This window comes from Triticum urartu, chromosome 5A (genome assembly GCF_056163025.1).
Source record: "Triticum urartu cultivar PI428250 chromosome 5A, HENAU_Tu73, whole genome shotgun sequence".
Taxonomy (NCBI): domain Eukaryota; kingdom Viridiplantae; phylum Streptophyta; class Magnoliopsida; order Poales; family Poaceae; genus Triticum; species Triticum urartu.
This window is the reverse complement of record NC_141877.1, coordinates 660,502,219-660,515,074: the sequence shown is the minus strand read 5'-3', so window position 1 is coordinate 660,515,074 and position 12,856 is coordinate 660,502,219. Positions and strand designations below refer to the sequence as shown.

At 41.9% G+C, this 12,856-nt stretch overlaps 1 pseudogene; it reads right to left on the bottom strand.

The window, feature by feature from the left end:
• Positions 1–983: 983 nt before the first annotated feature.
• Positions 984–2,864, bottom strand: LOC147973858 (uncharacterized; annotated as a pseudogene).
• Between the last annotated feature and the right edge of the window lie 9,992 nt (positions 2,865–12,856).

Here is a 12,856-nt window from a genome sequence, read left to right as displayed (position 1 = left end):
CCTCTTTTTTCTTCTTCTTCTTCCTCCTTTCCTTTTTCTTCTTCTTCTTCTCCTCTCCTCTTTTTTCTTCTTCTTCTTCCTCTTCTTCTTTTTTCTTCTCCTCCTCTTCTTCTTCTTCTCCTGATCTCCTCTTTTTCTCTTTTTATTCTTTCCTAAAACTAAACTAAACCTAAAACTAAAATTAAAAAAATAGAAAAAGAAAAAAACTAAATCTAAACCTAAAACTAAACTAAAACTAAACCTATAAACCTAAAACTAATCCTAAAACTAAAACTAAATCTAAACTAAACATAAACCTAAAACTAAAAAAACAGAAAAAAGGAAAAAAAAAAGGAAGAAGATCACCTGCAGGGTGGAGGAGGGGGGCGGTGTGGCCTGGGGCAGCGGAGGAGCGGGGCGGGGCGGCCTGGGGCGGCGGAGGAGGGGGGCGGGGCGGCCTGGGGCGGCGGCGGGGCGTGGTGCGACGGGGCGGTGGAGGTGGGAGAGAAAGAGAGAGAGGGGGGGGGAGTGGGGCGCGGCCCCGTTAACGTTACGTGGGGCCTCCCTCTTTGCCGTCCGCCACCCTTTGCCGTCCGCCTTCTTGCTCTTTGCCGTCCTTTAGCGGACGGCAAAGAGGGGGCCCGTTAGGTTTTTTTATTTGCAACTCGTTAGTGGGGCCCCTCCCTCTTTGCCGTCCGCTAGCCGACGGCAAAGAATCTTTGCCGTCCGCTAGCAGACGGCAAAGAACTGGCTGATGGCAAACTTGGTCTTTGCCATCAGCCAGTTCTTTGCCGTCTGCTTTTTGGAAGCTGATGGCAAAGAGCTTCTTTGCCGTCCGCTAGCGGACGGCAAAGAACTAGCAGATGGCAAACTAGCTGATTCCAGTAGTGTATTATTCCCTTTATATTCGACGAGAAGCCCGCCGTGACCTTCATACTGAGCAGGCATTCAAAGAAGATTTCTTTCTCTTCTTTCGTAAGAGCGTAGCTGGCAGGACCTTTATACTACTTCGAAGGCATGCCGTCTTTTTCGTGCAAACATTGCAGGTCCTCCCATGCCTCAGGTGTATCTTTTGTCTTCCCATACACGCCCAAGAAGCCTAGCAGGTTCACGCAAAGGCATCACGTGCATCACGTCGATTGAAGAGCGGACCTCTAGGTCTTTCCAGTAGGGTAGGTCCGAAAATATAGATTTCTTCTTCCACATGGGTGCGTGTCCCTCAGTGTTATTCGGAACAGCTAGTCTGCCGGGACCCTTTCCAAAGATTACGTGTAAATCATTGACCATAGCAAGTACGTGATCACCGGTACGCATGGCGGGCTTCTTCCGGTGATCTGCCTCGCCTTTGAAATGCTTGCCTTTCTTTCGACATTGATGGTTGGTCGGAAGAAATCGACGATGGCCGAGGTACACATTCCTCCTGCATTTGTCCAGGTATATACTTTTAGTGTCATCTAAATAGTGCGCGCATGCGTGGTATCCTTTGTTTGTCTGTCATGAAAGGTTATTGAGAGTGGGCCAATCGGTGATGGTCACGAACAACAAAGCCTTTAGGTTAAATTCCTCCTGTTTGTGCTCATCCCACGTACGTACACCATTTCCATTCCACAACTGTAAAAGTTCTTCAACTAATGCCCTTAGGTACCCATCAATATCGTTGTCGGGTTGCTTAGGGCCTTGGATGAGAAATGGCATCATAATGAACTTCTGCTTCATGCACATCCAAGGAGGAAGGTTATACATACATAGAGTCACGGGCCAGGTGCTGTGATTGCTGCTCTGCTCCCCGAAAGGATTAATGCCATCCGCGCTTAAAGCAAACCAGACATTCCTTGGGTCCTTTGCAAACTCATCCCAGTACTTTCTCTCAATTTTTCTCCACTGCGACCCGTCAGTGGGTGCTCTCAATTTCCCGTCTTTCTTTTGGTCCTCACTGAGCCATCGCATCAACTTGGCATGCTCTTTGTTTCTGAACAGACATTTCAACCGTGGTATTATAGGAGCATACCACATCACCTTCGCAGGAACCCTCTTCCTGGGGAGCTCGCCGTCAACATCACCAGGGTCATCTCGTCTGATCTTATACCGCAATGCACCACATACCGGGTATGCGTTCAGATCCTTGTATGCACCGTGGTAGAGGATGCAGTTATTAGGGCATGCATGTATCTTCTCCACCTCCAATCCTAGAGGGATACGACCTTCTTTGCTGCGTATGTACTGTCGGGCAATTCGTTATCCTTTGGAAGCTTCTTCTTCAATATTTTCAGTAGCTTCTCAAATCCTTTGTCAGCCACACCATTCTCTGCCTTCGACTGCAGCAATTCCAGTACGGTACCGAGCTTTGTGTTGCCATCTTCGCAATTGGGGTACAACCCTTTTTTGTGATCCTGTAACATGCGATCGAACTTCACCTTCTCCTTTTGAATTTCGCATTGCGTCCTTGCATCGACAATGACCCAGTGGAGATCATCATCATCGGGCACATCATCTGGTTCCTCTTGATCTTCAGCAGCTTCACCCGTTGCAGCATCATTGGGCACATCGTCTGGTTCCTCTTGATCTTCACCAGCTCCCCCCGTTGCAGCATCACCGTATTCAGGAGGCACATAGTTGTCATCGTACTCTTCTTCTTCGCCGTCTTCCATCATAACCCCTATTTCTCCGTGCCTCGTCCAAACATTATAGTGTGGTATGAAACCCTTGTAAAGCAGGTGGGAGTGAAGGATTTTCCGGTTAGAGTAAGACCTCGTATTCCCACATTCAGTGCATGGACAACACATAAAACCATTCTACTTGTTTGCCTCAGCCGCATCGATAAACTCATGCACGCCCTTAATGTACTCGAAGGTGTGTCTGTCACCGTACATCCATTGCCGGTTCATCTACGTGCATTCTATATAATTAAGTGTCCAAATTAATAGAAGTTCATCATCACATTAAAACCAAAGTACATACATAGTTCTCATCAAACAACATATAGCTCTCCAGAGCATCTAATTAATTAAACCATACATTGAAACTATGTAAAACATTTCAATGCGAAAACAAATGCGATCATAATCGCAAGCAAGGTAACAATTGATCGAATGGCATAATGATACCAAGCCTCGATATGAATGGCATATTTTCTAATTTTTCTAATCTTCAAGCGCATTGCATCCATCTTGATCTTGTGATCATCGACGACATCCGCAACATGCAACTCTAATATCATCTTCTCCTCCTCAATTTTTTTTATTTTTTCCTTCAACAAATTGTTTTCTTCTTCAACTAAATTTAACCTCTCGACAATAGGGTTAGTTGGAATTTCCGATTCACATACATCCTACATAAATAAAATCTATATCACGTTGGTCGGCATAATTTTCATAAACAATAAATGAACCAATAGTTATAAAGATAATATATATACCACATCCGAATCATAGACAGGACGAGAGCCGACGCGGGCGGATACCAAAACCATCGCACTATATAAGATGCAATAATAAAAGTAAGAAAATAATACAAGTATCTATGTAAACATACAAGTAAGAATATTTTTCCTTTCAGAAAGAAGATAAGAACAAGAGGCTCACCACGATGGTGCCGGCGATGAGCTCGGCGCGGGTGATCGACGGCGGTGAATACGGGGACGGGGCGTGATGAACCGCTAAACCTAGACAAGTATTGAGGAAAATGTAGCTTGGAGGTCGAACTTGGAGAGGAGAAAGCTTAAGTAGTGTGGCTCGGGCATTCCATCGAACACCTTGTGTGCATAAGAGGTGAGCTAGAGCACCACCAAGCCCTCTCCCCCTCGGCCAAAAAAAACATAGCAGTGTGCTCTACTCTTACGTGAGGGGGTATATATAGGCACCTCATTGGTCCCAGTTGGTGGCATGAACCGGGAATAAAGGGGAGCCTTTGGTCCCGGTTCAAGCCACCAACCGGGACCAATGGTGGTGGGCCAGGAGCGAGGCCCATTGGTCCCGGTTCGTCCCACCAACCGATACCAAAAGGTCCAGATGAACCAGGACCAATGGCCAACGTGGCCCGGCCGGCCCCCTGGGCTCACGAACCAGGTCCAATGCCCCCATTAGTCCCGGTTCTGGACTGAACCGGGACTAATGGGCTGATCCGGCCTGGACCGTTGCTCCCTTTTCTACTAGTGCCTTCTCAAGAACCCAACCCCGCAAAAGACGATCTAGCTGGTACGACGGAGAAACCCAGTTGCAACAGGCATTGTCTGGCGTTCAGTTCTCAGGAGACGCCTCCAGCTGCCACCTTCCCCGATCCTCAGATAGCCGAGCTACGAAATATTATCAGCCCCAACACACTCAAGAAGGCTATTTGTCAGCAAAACTCGATCCCATTGCAGCAGAAGAAGGGACGGAAAAGAAAGAATAACAAGGGTGCAAGCCAGCCGGCACCGAGTACGATCCATGCTCAGGACGGGCCACCTTCACCTAAGGATATCTCGAGGAGGGTGCATTTGGCGGGTAGGCCGATGCTATGACTAATCTGCTCATTACTACAACCGGTGCTATGCGGAGTCTGCATGACAGTGTTCTTTCTTTGGAGAAGCGGCGTCTCCGAGAGAATGATGTGGCATACCCGGTTTTCGTGGCCAAGGTGCCAGAGGGCAATGGCTTTGTTGATAGAGCCATCGGGGGTATGATCATTGTGCGGTTTGATTACATCTTCGCTATGTTTAACCTTCATCCGCTGCACTACACCTTCGTTTGGCTATTTTCGCTGAGTATGGAGATGCGGATCATTAGAGACAAGACCCGGGACATCGTGATAGTCGACCCCTTCTACATGCGTGCCAAGATCTTGCGCGGCGCTGGGTACCGGCAAGTCGCGAGTTCATACCTCGAAGGCGTCATTCTGGCAAAACCCAGATAATGATAACTTCCTCGTGCCTTACTTTCCTGAGTAAGTCATCCCCTCACCGCCCCGTAACATATGATTTCTTAGATTTTGATCGTTCTTTTTTCTTCTAACATTCCGTGTTTTGTGCAGTGACACACATTGCACACTCATCCTCTTAAGCCCAAAATATTCCATGGCCACGTATTTCTACTCGGACCATGAGTCGAAGAAAGACTACACAAATATCAAGAAAGTTCTTGATGATGTTCTCCCCGACTACGCCAGATCTGGAGGCACCTTCAGCAGGCAATTCGTAGGTACGACAAGCACGTCTTCGCCCACAATACAACGTTCCCTTGCGTTAAGAAGCCGCCTGGCGGTCAGAAGGATGCCTACTACGCCCTCCATCACATGCGGGCGATCATACGGGACCATAATCACCTTCTGCTACCAAATAATCTCAAAGATTGGGCCGCAAGCTTGTCGGCAATCCAGGACGCGGACATCAGACAATAATTCTTTCACATCCAGTCGGAGTTTGCGGAAATCATCCATCAAGATGTCCTTCGTACCTCGGGGCAGTTCTACCTTAGATATCAACCGTCCAACAGTGAGATAGAAACAACGCTACAAATGCAGTCTGACAACGCCCACGATTTCATGACCATCACGACAGACGGCGGCTTCATCCACGCTCCGGTCCCTGAGTCGAGTCGAAAGTAGTGATGCTATGTAGTTCTGAAATATTGATTAGCTGATGTTGTAATTAAACTTTAATGAACTTGTATGTCACTTTGGTTTGGACAGTCGTTCAACTTATATGTAATCGGTTCTATTTATTAGTAGGACCATGAATCGTGCTATTAATGTGTTGCTTTTCTCTTCCGATCCTTTTGTTGCATACTTATATATTGCTTATGTATTGTTTGTGAATTGCTACTAACGTTTTGTTTGGCAAGTGCATAGAGATGCCATTGTATGTCGTGTACAAGGGTAAGGTTCCCGAAGTCTACGATGATTGGGAGGAGTGTCGGAGACAGGTTCACCGTTTCAGCGGTAACAGTTACAAAGGGTACACCACTAGGGCGGAGACGGAAGCTAGATACGCGTGCTATCTAGCAGGAGAGAGGAGGGAGCGGAGGAGAAACCGGATGAAGACCAATTTCATCGCGATGATGCTCATCGTGATGACTGCAGCTCTCTTCTATGTGATGGTAGTTTAGATGATCGATATCGACTTGTAATGTGAAGACAAACTCGCAACTCGCGGTCTCGAGACTTGTAATGTTCTAACTTTGTTCGATCTTTTGAATTCAGAGACTAATATGATGAATTGTATTCAGAGACTAATCTTCTATTGTATTCGATGAATCTGCTGTTTATATGTTGTGCTGTCTATATTCTATACAGTAATATATTTTGTAACCTATGCAAATATCAGAAAAGAAAAAAAAATCCTAATATTCATACTAGTGGCGCACCACACTGCACTTTAGTGGCGCACTGCGATAAACACACTAGTGGTGCATTATCTGGCAGTGCGCCATTAGTAACCCAGAGCACAAGGTAAATATGGCGCCCTGGGAGGCATAGTAATGGCGCACCGTTTGACATACTAATGGCGCACTGCCTGGTGCGTCACTATTGTCTAGTATACTAATGGCGCACCAGGGGTGCGCTGATACGTCTCCAACGTATCTATAATTTTAGATTGTTCCATGCTATTATATTATCTGTTTTGGATGTTTATGGGCTTTATTATACACTTTTATATTATTTTTGGGACTAACCAATTAACCTAGAGCCTAGTGCTAGTTTCAGTTTTTTCCTTGTATTAGAGTATCGCAAAAAAGGAAAATCAAATGGAGTCCAATTGACCTGAAACTTCACGGAACTTATTTTTAGACTAGAAGAAGCCCACGGAGTATCGGAGATGCACCAGGGGAGTCCCGGGCTGCCCACGAGGGTGGAGGGCGCGCCCACCACCTTGGGCGCACCCCCCTGCCTCGTGGACAACCCGGAGGTCCACTGACACACTTCTTCCTCCCATATATAACCATATACACTAAAATCTTCGAGGAGCACAATATATCGGGAGTCCCGCCGCCAGAAGCCTCCATAGCCACCGAAAACCAATCTAGACCCGTTTCGGCACCCTGCCGGAGGGGAAAATTCCTCTTCGGTGGCCATCTTCATCATCCCGGTGCTCTCGATGACGAGGAGGGAGTAGTTCTCCCTCAGGTCTAAGGGTATGTACCAGTAGCTATGTGTTTGATCTCTCTCTCTCTCTCGTGTTCTTGATGTGGTACGATCTTGATGTATCACGAGCTTTGCTATTATATTTGGATCCTATGATGTTTTCTTCCCCCTCTACTCTCTTGTAATGGATTGAGTTTTCCCTTTGAAATTATCTTATCGGATTGAGTGAGAACACTTGATGTATGTCTTGCGTGGGATACCTGTGGTGACAATGGGCTATTCTATTGATCCACTTGATGTATGTTTGGGTGATCAACTTGCAGGTTCCGCCCATCAACCTATGCATACGGGTTGGCACATGTTTTTGTCTTGACTCTCCGGTACAAACTTTGGGGCACTCTTTGAGGTTCTATGTGTTGGTTGAATAGATGAATATCAGATTGTGTGATGCATATTGTATAATCATACCCACGGATACTTGAGGTGACATTGGAGTATCTAGGTGACATTAGGGTTTTGGTTAATTTGTGCCTTAAGGTGTTATTCTAGTATGAACTCTAGGGCTGTTTGTGACACTTATAGGAATAGCCCAACAGATTGATTGGAAAGAATAAATTTCAGGTGGTTTCGTACCCTACCAAAATCTCTTCGTTTGTTCTCTGCTATTAGTGACTTTGGACTGACTCTTTGTTGCATGTTGAGGGATAGTTATATGATCCAATTATGTTATTATTGTTGAGGGAACTTGTAGTAGTGAAAGTATGAACCCTAGGCCTTGTTTCAATGATTGCAATACCGTTTGTGCTCACTTTTATCATTAATTACCTTGCTGTTTTTATATTTTCAGATTACAAAAACCTTTATCTACCATCCATATACCACTTGTGTCACTATCTCTTCGCCGAACTAGTGCACCTATACAATTTACCATTGTATTGGGTGTGTTGGGGTTAGAAGAGACTCTTTGTTATTTGGTTGCAGGGTTGCTTGAGAGAGACCATCTTCATCTTACGCCTCCTACGGATTTATAAACCTTAGGTCATCCACTTGAGGGAAATTTGCTACTGTCCTACAAACCTCTGCACTTGGAGGCCCAACAACGTCTACAAGAAGAAGGTTGTGTAGTAGACATCAAGTTCTTTTCTGTCGCCGTCGCCGGGGAGGTGAGTGCTTGAAGGTATATCTTTAGACCTTGCAATTGAGTCTTTTAGTTTCTTGTTTTATCACTAGTTTAGTTTATAAAAAAATGGAATTTATTTTGCCTCATACGCTTCATCTTTTTAATATCTTTCGTGAGTATGATGGAAAGGAAAACTGTGCCAAAATGTTAGAAGAAGAATGCATTAAAATGTTTGTCACTAAATCTTTGAATGATGAGCATGATTGCAATGTTGTTAGTATGAACTCCTTGAATATCCATAGTACTAATGATGATTGCACTAGTTATGATGAAAATGTCTCCTATAAACATGTCCATTTTTGTGGAGTGCATTGGGTTTGCAAGTACACACCAAATAGGGAAGATAGATATTGCAAGAGGCATAAGCATTTAGAAACTAAATTTTTGCAAGAAAGGCTAGGTGTTTGTGCTGAAAATTTAAATTTTCTTAGCCGTACTTGTGAACTTTGCAATGAACGTGATCATTTCAGTACCCAATGCAAATTGTTTCATGATCGTATCGTGTCCAAAAATTGTGATGACATGATTTCTCTTGCACATCATAATGAACTTAGTTTGCTCTTGGGTTATGAAGAAATGAAACGTATACCTAAGGTTATTCCAGAATTTTTCCTTTATATAGTTCTTAATTTTGATCTAGAAGAAATTTATATGTATTGTGTGGTGAATTTTATTGAAAATCCTTATACTCCCAATTACATAAAGAAAATAAAACAAATAGAGGATGAAGAGAATACTAATGAAAGGGAAGAGACTTCCCAATACCCTCCTATTATTTCTTATGATGAATCAGGTAACGAGGAGGAGCCTCCTATTCAACCAATCTCATTAATAAGGAGCTCCAAAAAGAGGATTGAACCCAGACATGATGTGGTGAAGAAGAAGAAAAGAAAAAGGAAGAGAGGTAAAAGATATCTCTCCCAAATAATGCTGCTCGTATTACTATTGTGCCTCATGAAAATATAATTGTGGAAGATAATGATACTTCTTATGATCTTGAAAATCTTTTTGGCACTTGCTTGGAAGAATATGATAACTGCTATACTATTGGTGCTATCCATACTATTAATGATGAGAGTGCTTATTCTTATGATATGAAAAGGCCCAAGCTTGGGGATGCTATGTTTGATAAAGATGATTTTTTTGAGAATATATTTGCTGCAATTAATGTTTGTCCCAAGCCTGGGGATGCTACGTTTAATGAAGATGATATTTGTAGTCTCCCAAGTTTTGATATGCAAATTTATAATGATGATAGCATGCCTCCTACTTATTATGATTATATTTATGAAAGTGGATTTGGAGAGGTCATGACTTTATTTAGTAATGATTCCACTATCTTGGAAGAGGTTTCAATTGATTATGATGAGAAGGAAGTTTCTACTTATGATGATTATTCTGATGATGCTTATGCTATAAAAAGTAGTGATGATTATATTTATAAAACTTGTCATGATTATGATTACCCCTTTTCTGCACATTACTCTTTTAATGTGGAAACAATTTATAGTATTCAAGTCTCTTATGATACTCCCACTATTCCGAATGAGAAGAATTTTGCTTATGTGGAGAGTAATAAAATTTCTATGCTTGTAGATCATGAAAAGAATTCTTTATGTGATAGCTATATTGTTGAATTCACTCATGATTCTACTGAGGGAGGAACATATGCTTGTACGAATTGCAATAATATCAAGTTTCCTCCCTATGTGCTTAAAGTTTTAAAGTTATGCTTGTTTTACCTTCCTATGCAAGTTGATTCTTGTTCCCACAAGTTATTTGATCACAAAATCCCTATGCATAGGAAGTGGTCTAGACATAAATGTGCTATTTATATTCTTCATGATGCTCTCTTTATGTTACAATTCTTATCTTTTATGTGAGCATCATTGAAATCATCATGCCCATCTCGGGGCGTTAAACGATAGCGCTTGTTGGGAGGCAACCCAATTTTATTTTTGTTCCTTGCTTTTTGCTCCTGTTTAGTAATAAATAATTATCTAGCCTCTGTTTTGATTGTGTTTTTGTGCTTAATTAGTGTTTGTGACAAGTAGAACCGTTGGGAAGACTTGGGGAAAGTCTTGTTGATCTTGCTGTAAAAAACAGAAACTTTAGCGCTCACGAGAATTGCTGCCATTTTTTATTGGAGAGTGATATTTAGTTAATTCTTATGGAAGTTGATTAATAAATAAATTACTCAAGTCCAGCAATTTATTTGAGAATTTTATGAGTTCCAGAAGTATACGTTTGATCCAAATTACTACAGACTATTCTGTTTTTGACAGATTCTGTTTTTTGATGTGTTGTTTGCTTATTCTGATGAATCTATGAGTAGTATCGGAGGGTATGAACCATAGATAAGTTGGAATACAGTAGATATTACACCAATATGAATTTAGAATGAGTTCACAACAGTACCTAAGTGATGATTCATTTTCTGATACTAACGGAGCTTACGAGTTTTCTGTTAAGTTTTCTGTTGTGAAGTTTTCAAGTTTTGGGTAAAGATTCAATGGACTATGGGATAAGGAGTGGCAAGAGGCTAAGCTTGGGTATGACCCAGAAGGCATCCCCTCTTTCGTCTTCGTTCATCAGTAACTTTACTCGGAGCTATATTTTTATTCGCCACATGATATATGTTTTGCTTGGAGCGTCATTTTATTTTATTTAGTTTTTCTTGCTGTTTGAATAAAATACCAAGATCTGCAATCCTTAAATGTTAGAGAGTCTTCACATAGTTGCATAATTATTCGACTACTCATTGATCTTCACTTATATCTTTCGGAGTAGTTTGTTGTTGCTCTAGTTCTTCACTTATATCTTTTTAGAGCACGATGTTGGTTTTATTTTATAGAAATAGATGTACTCCGTTGCTTCACTTATATTATTTTGAGAGTCCTAAACAACATGGTAATTTTCTTTGGTTATGAATTTAGTCCTAATATGATGGGCATCCAAGAGGGATATAATAAAAACTTTCATATAGAGTGCATTGAATACTAAGAGAAGTTTGACACTTGATAATTGTTTTGAGATATGGAGATAGTGATATTAAAGTTTGACACTTTCATATTAAAGTTTGACACTTGATAATTGTTTTGGGACGAGCGATGGTATTTTCCTACCAATCTATCCCCTTAGGAGCATGCATGTAATGCTTGGTTTTTGATGACTTGTAGATTTTTGCAATAATTATGTGAGTTCTTTATGACTAATGTTGAGTCCATGGATTATACGCACTCTCATCTTTCCATCATTGCGAGCCTCTTCGGTCCCGTGCATTGCCCTTTCTCACATTGAGAGTTGGTGCAAACTTCGCTGGTGCATCCAAACCCCGTGATATGATACGCTCTGTCACACATAAACCTCCTTATATCTTCCTCAAAACAGCCACCATACCTACCTATTATGGCATTTCCATAGCCATTCCGAGATATATTGCCACGCAACTTTCCACCATTCCATTTACTATGACAAGCTCCATCATTGTCATATTGCTTTGCATGATCATGTAGTTGACATCGAATTTGTGGCAAAGCCACCGTTCATAATTCTTCCATACATGTCACTCTTGATTCATTGCATATCCCGGTACACTGCCGGAGGCATTCATATAGAGTCATACCTTGTTCTAGTATCGAGTTGTAATCATTGAGTTGTAAATAAATAGAAGTGTGATGATCATCATTTAATAGAGCATTGTCCCAATAAAAAAGAGAAAGGCCAAATAAAAAAATGAAGGCCCAAAAAAAAGGGACAATGCTACTATCCTTTTTTCCACACTTGTGCTTCGAAGTAGCACCATGATCTTCATGATAGAGAGTCTCTTATTTTGTCACTTCCATATACTAGTGGGAATTTTTCATTATAGAACTTGACTTGTATATTCCAACAATGGGCCTCCTCAAGTGCCCTAGGTCTTTGTGAGCAAGCAAGTTGGACGCACACCCACTAGTTTCTTTTGTTTGAGCTTTCATACATTTACAGCTATAGTGCATCTGTTGCATGGAAATCCCTACTCCTTGCATTGACATCAATTGATGGGCATCTCCCTAGCCCATTGATTAGCCGCGTCGATGTGAGACTTTCTCCTTCTTGTCTTCTCCACATAACCCTCTCATTATATTCTACTCCACCCATAGTGCTATATCCATGTCTCACGCTCATGTATTGTGTGAAAGTTGAAAAAAGTTTGAGATTACTAAAGTATGAAACAATTGCTTGTCTTGTCATCGGGGTTGTGCATGATGAGGGCATTCTTGTGTGACGAAAATGGAGCATGACCAAACTATATGATTTTGTAGGGATGAACTTTCTTTGGCCATGTTATTTTGAGAAGACACGATTGCTTAGTTAGTATGCTTGAAGTATTATTATTTCTGTGTCAATATCAAACTTTTGTCTTGAATCTTATGGATCTGAATATTCTTGCTAGAATAAAGAGAAATACATAATGAATATGTTAGGTAGCATTCCACATAAAAAATTCTGTTTTTATCATTTACCTACTCGAGGACAAGCAGGAATTAAGCTTGGGGACGCTGATACGTCTCCAACGTATCTATAATTTTTGATTGTTCCATGCTATCATATTATCTGCTTTGGATGTTTATGGGCTTTATTATACACTTTTATATTATT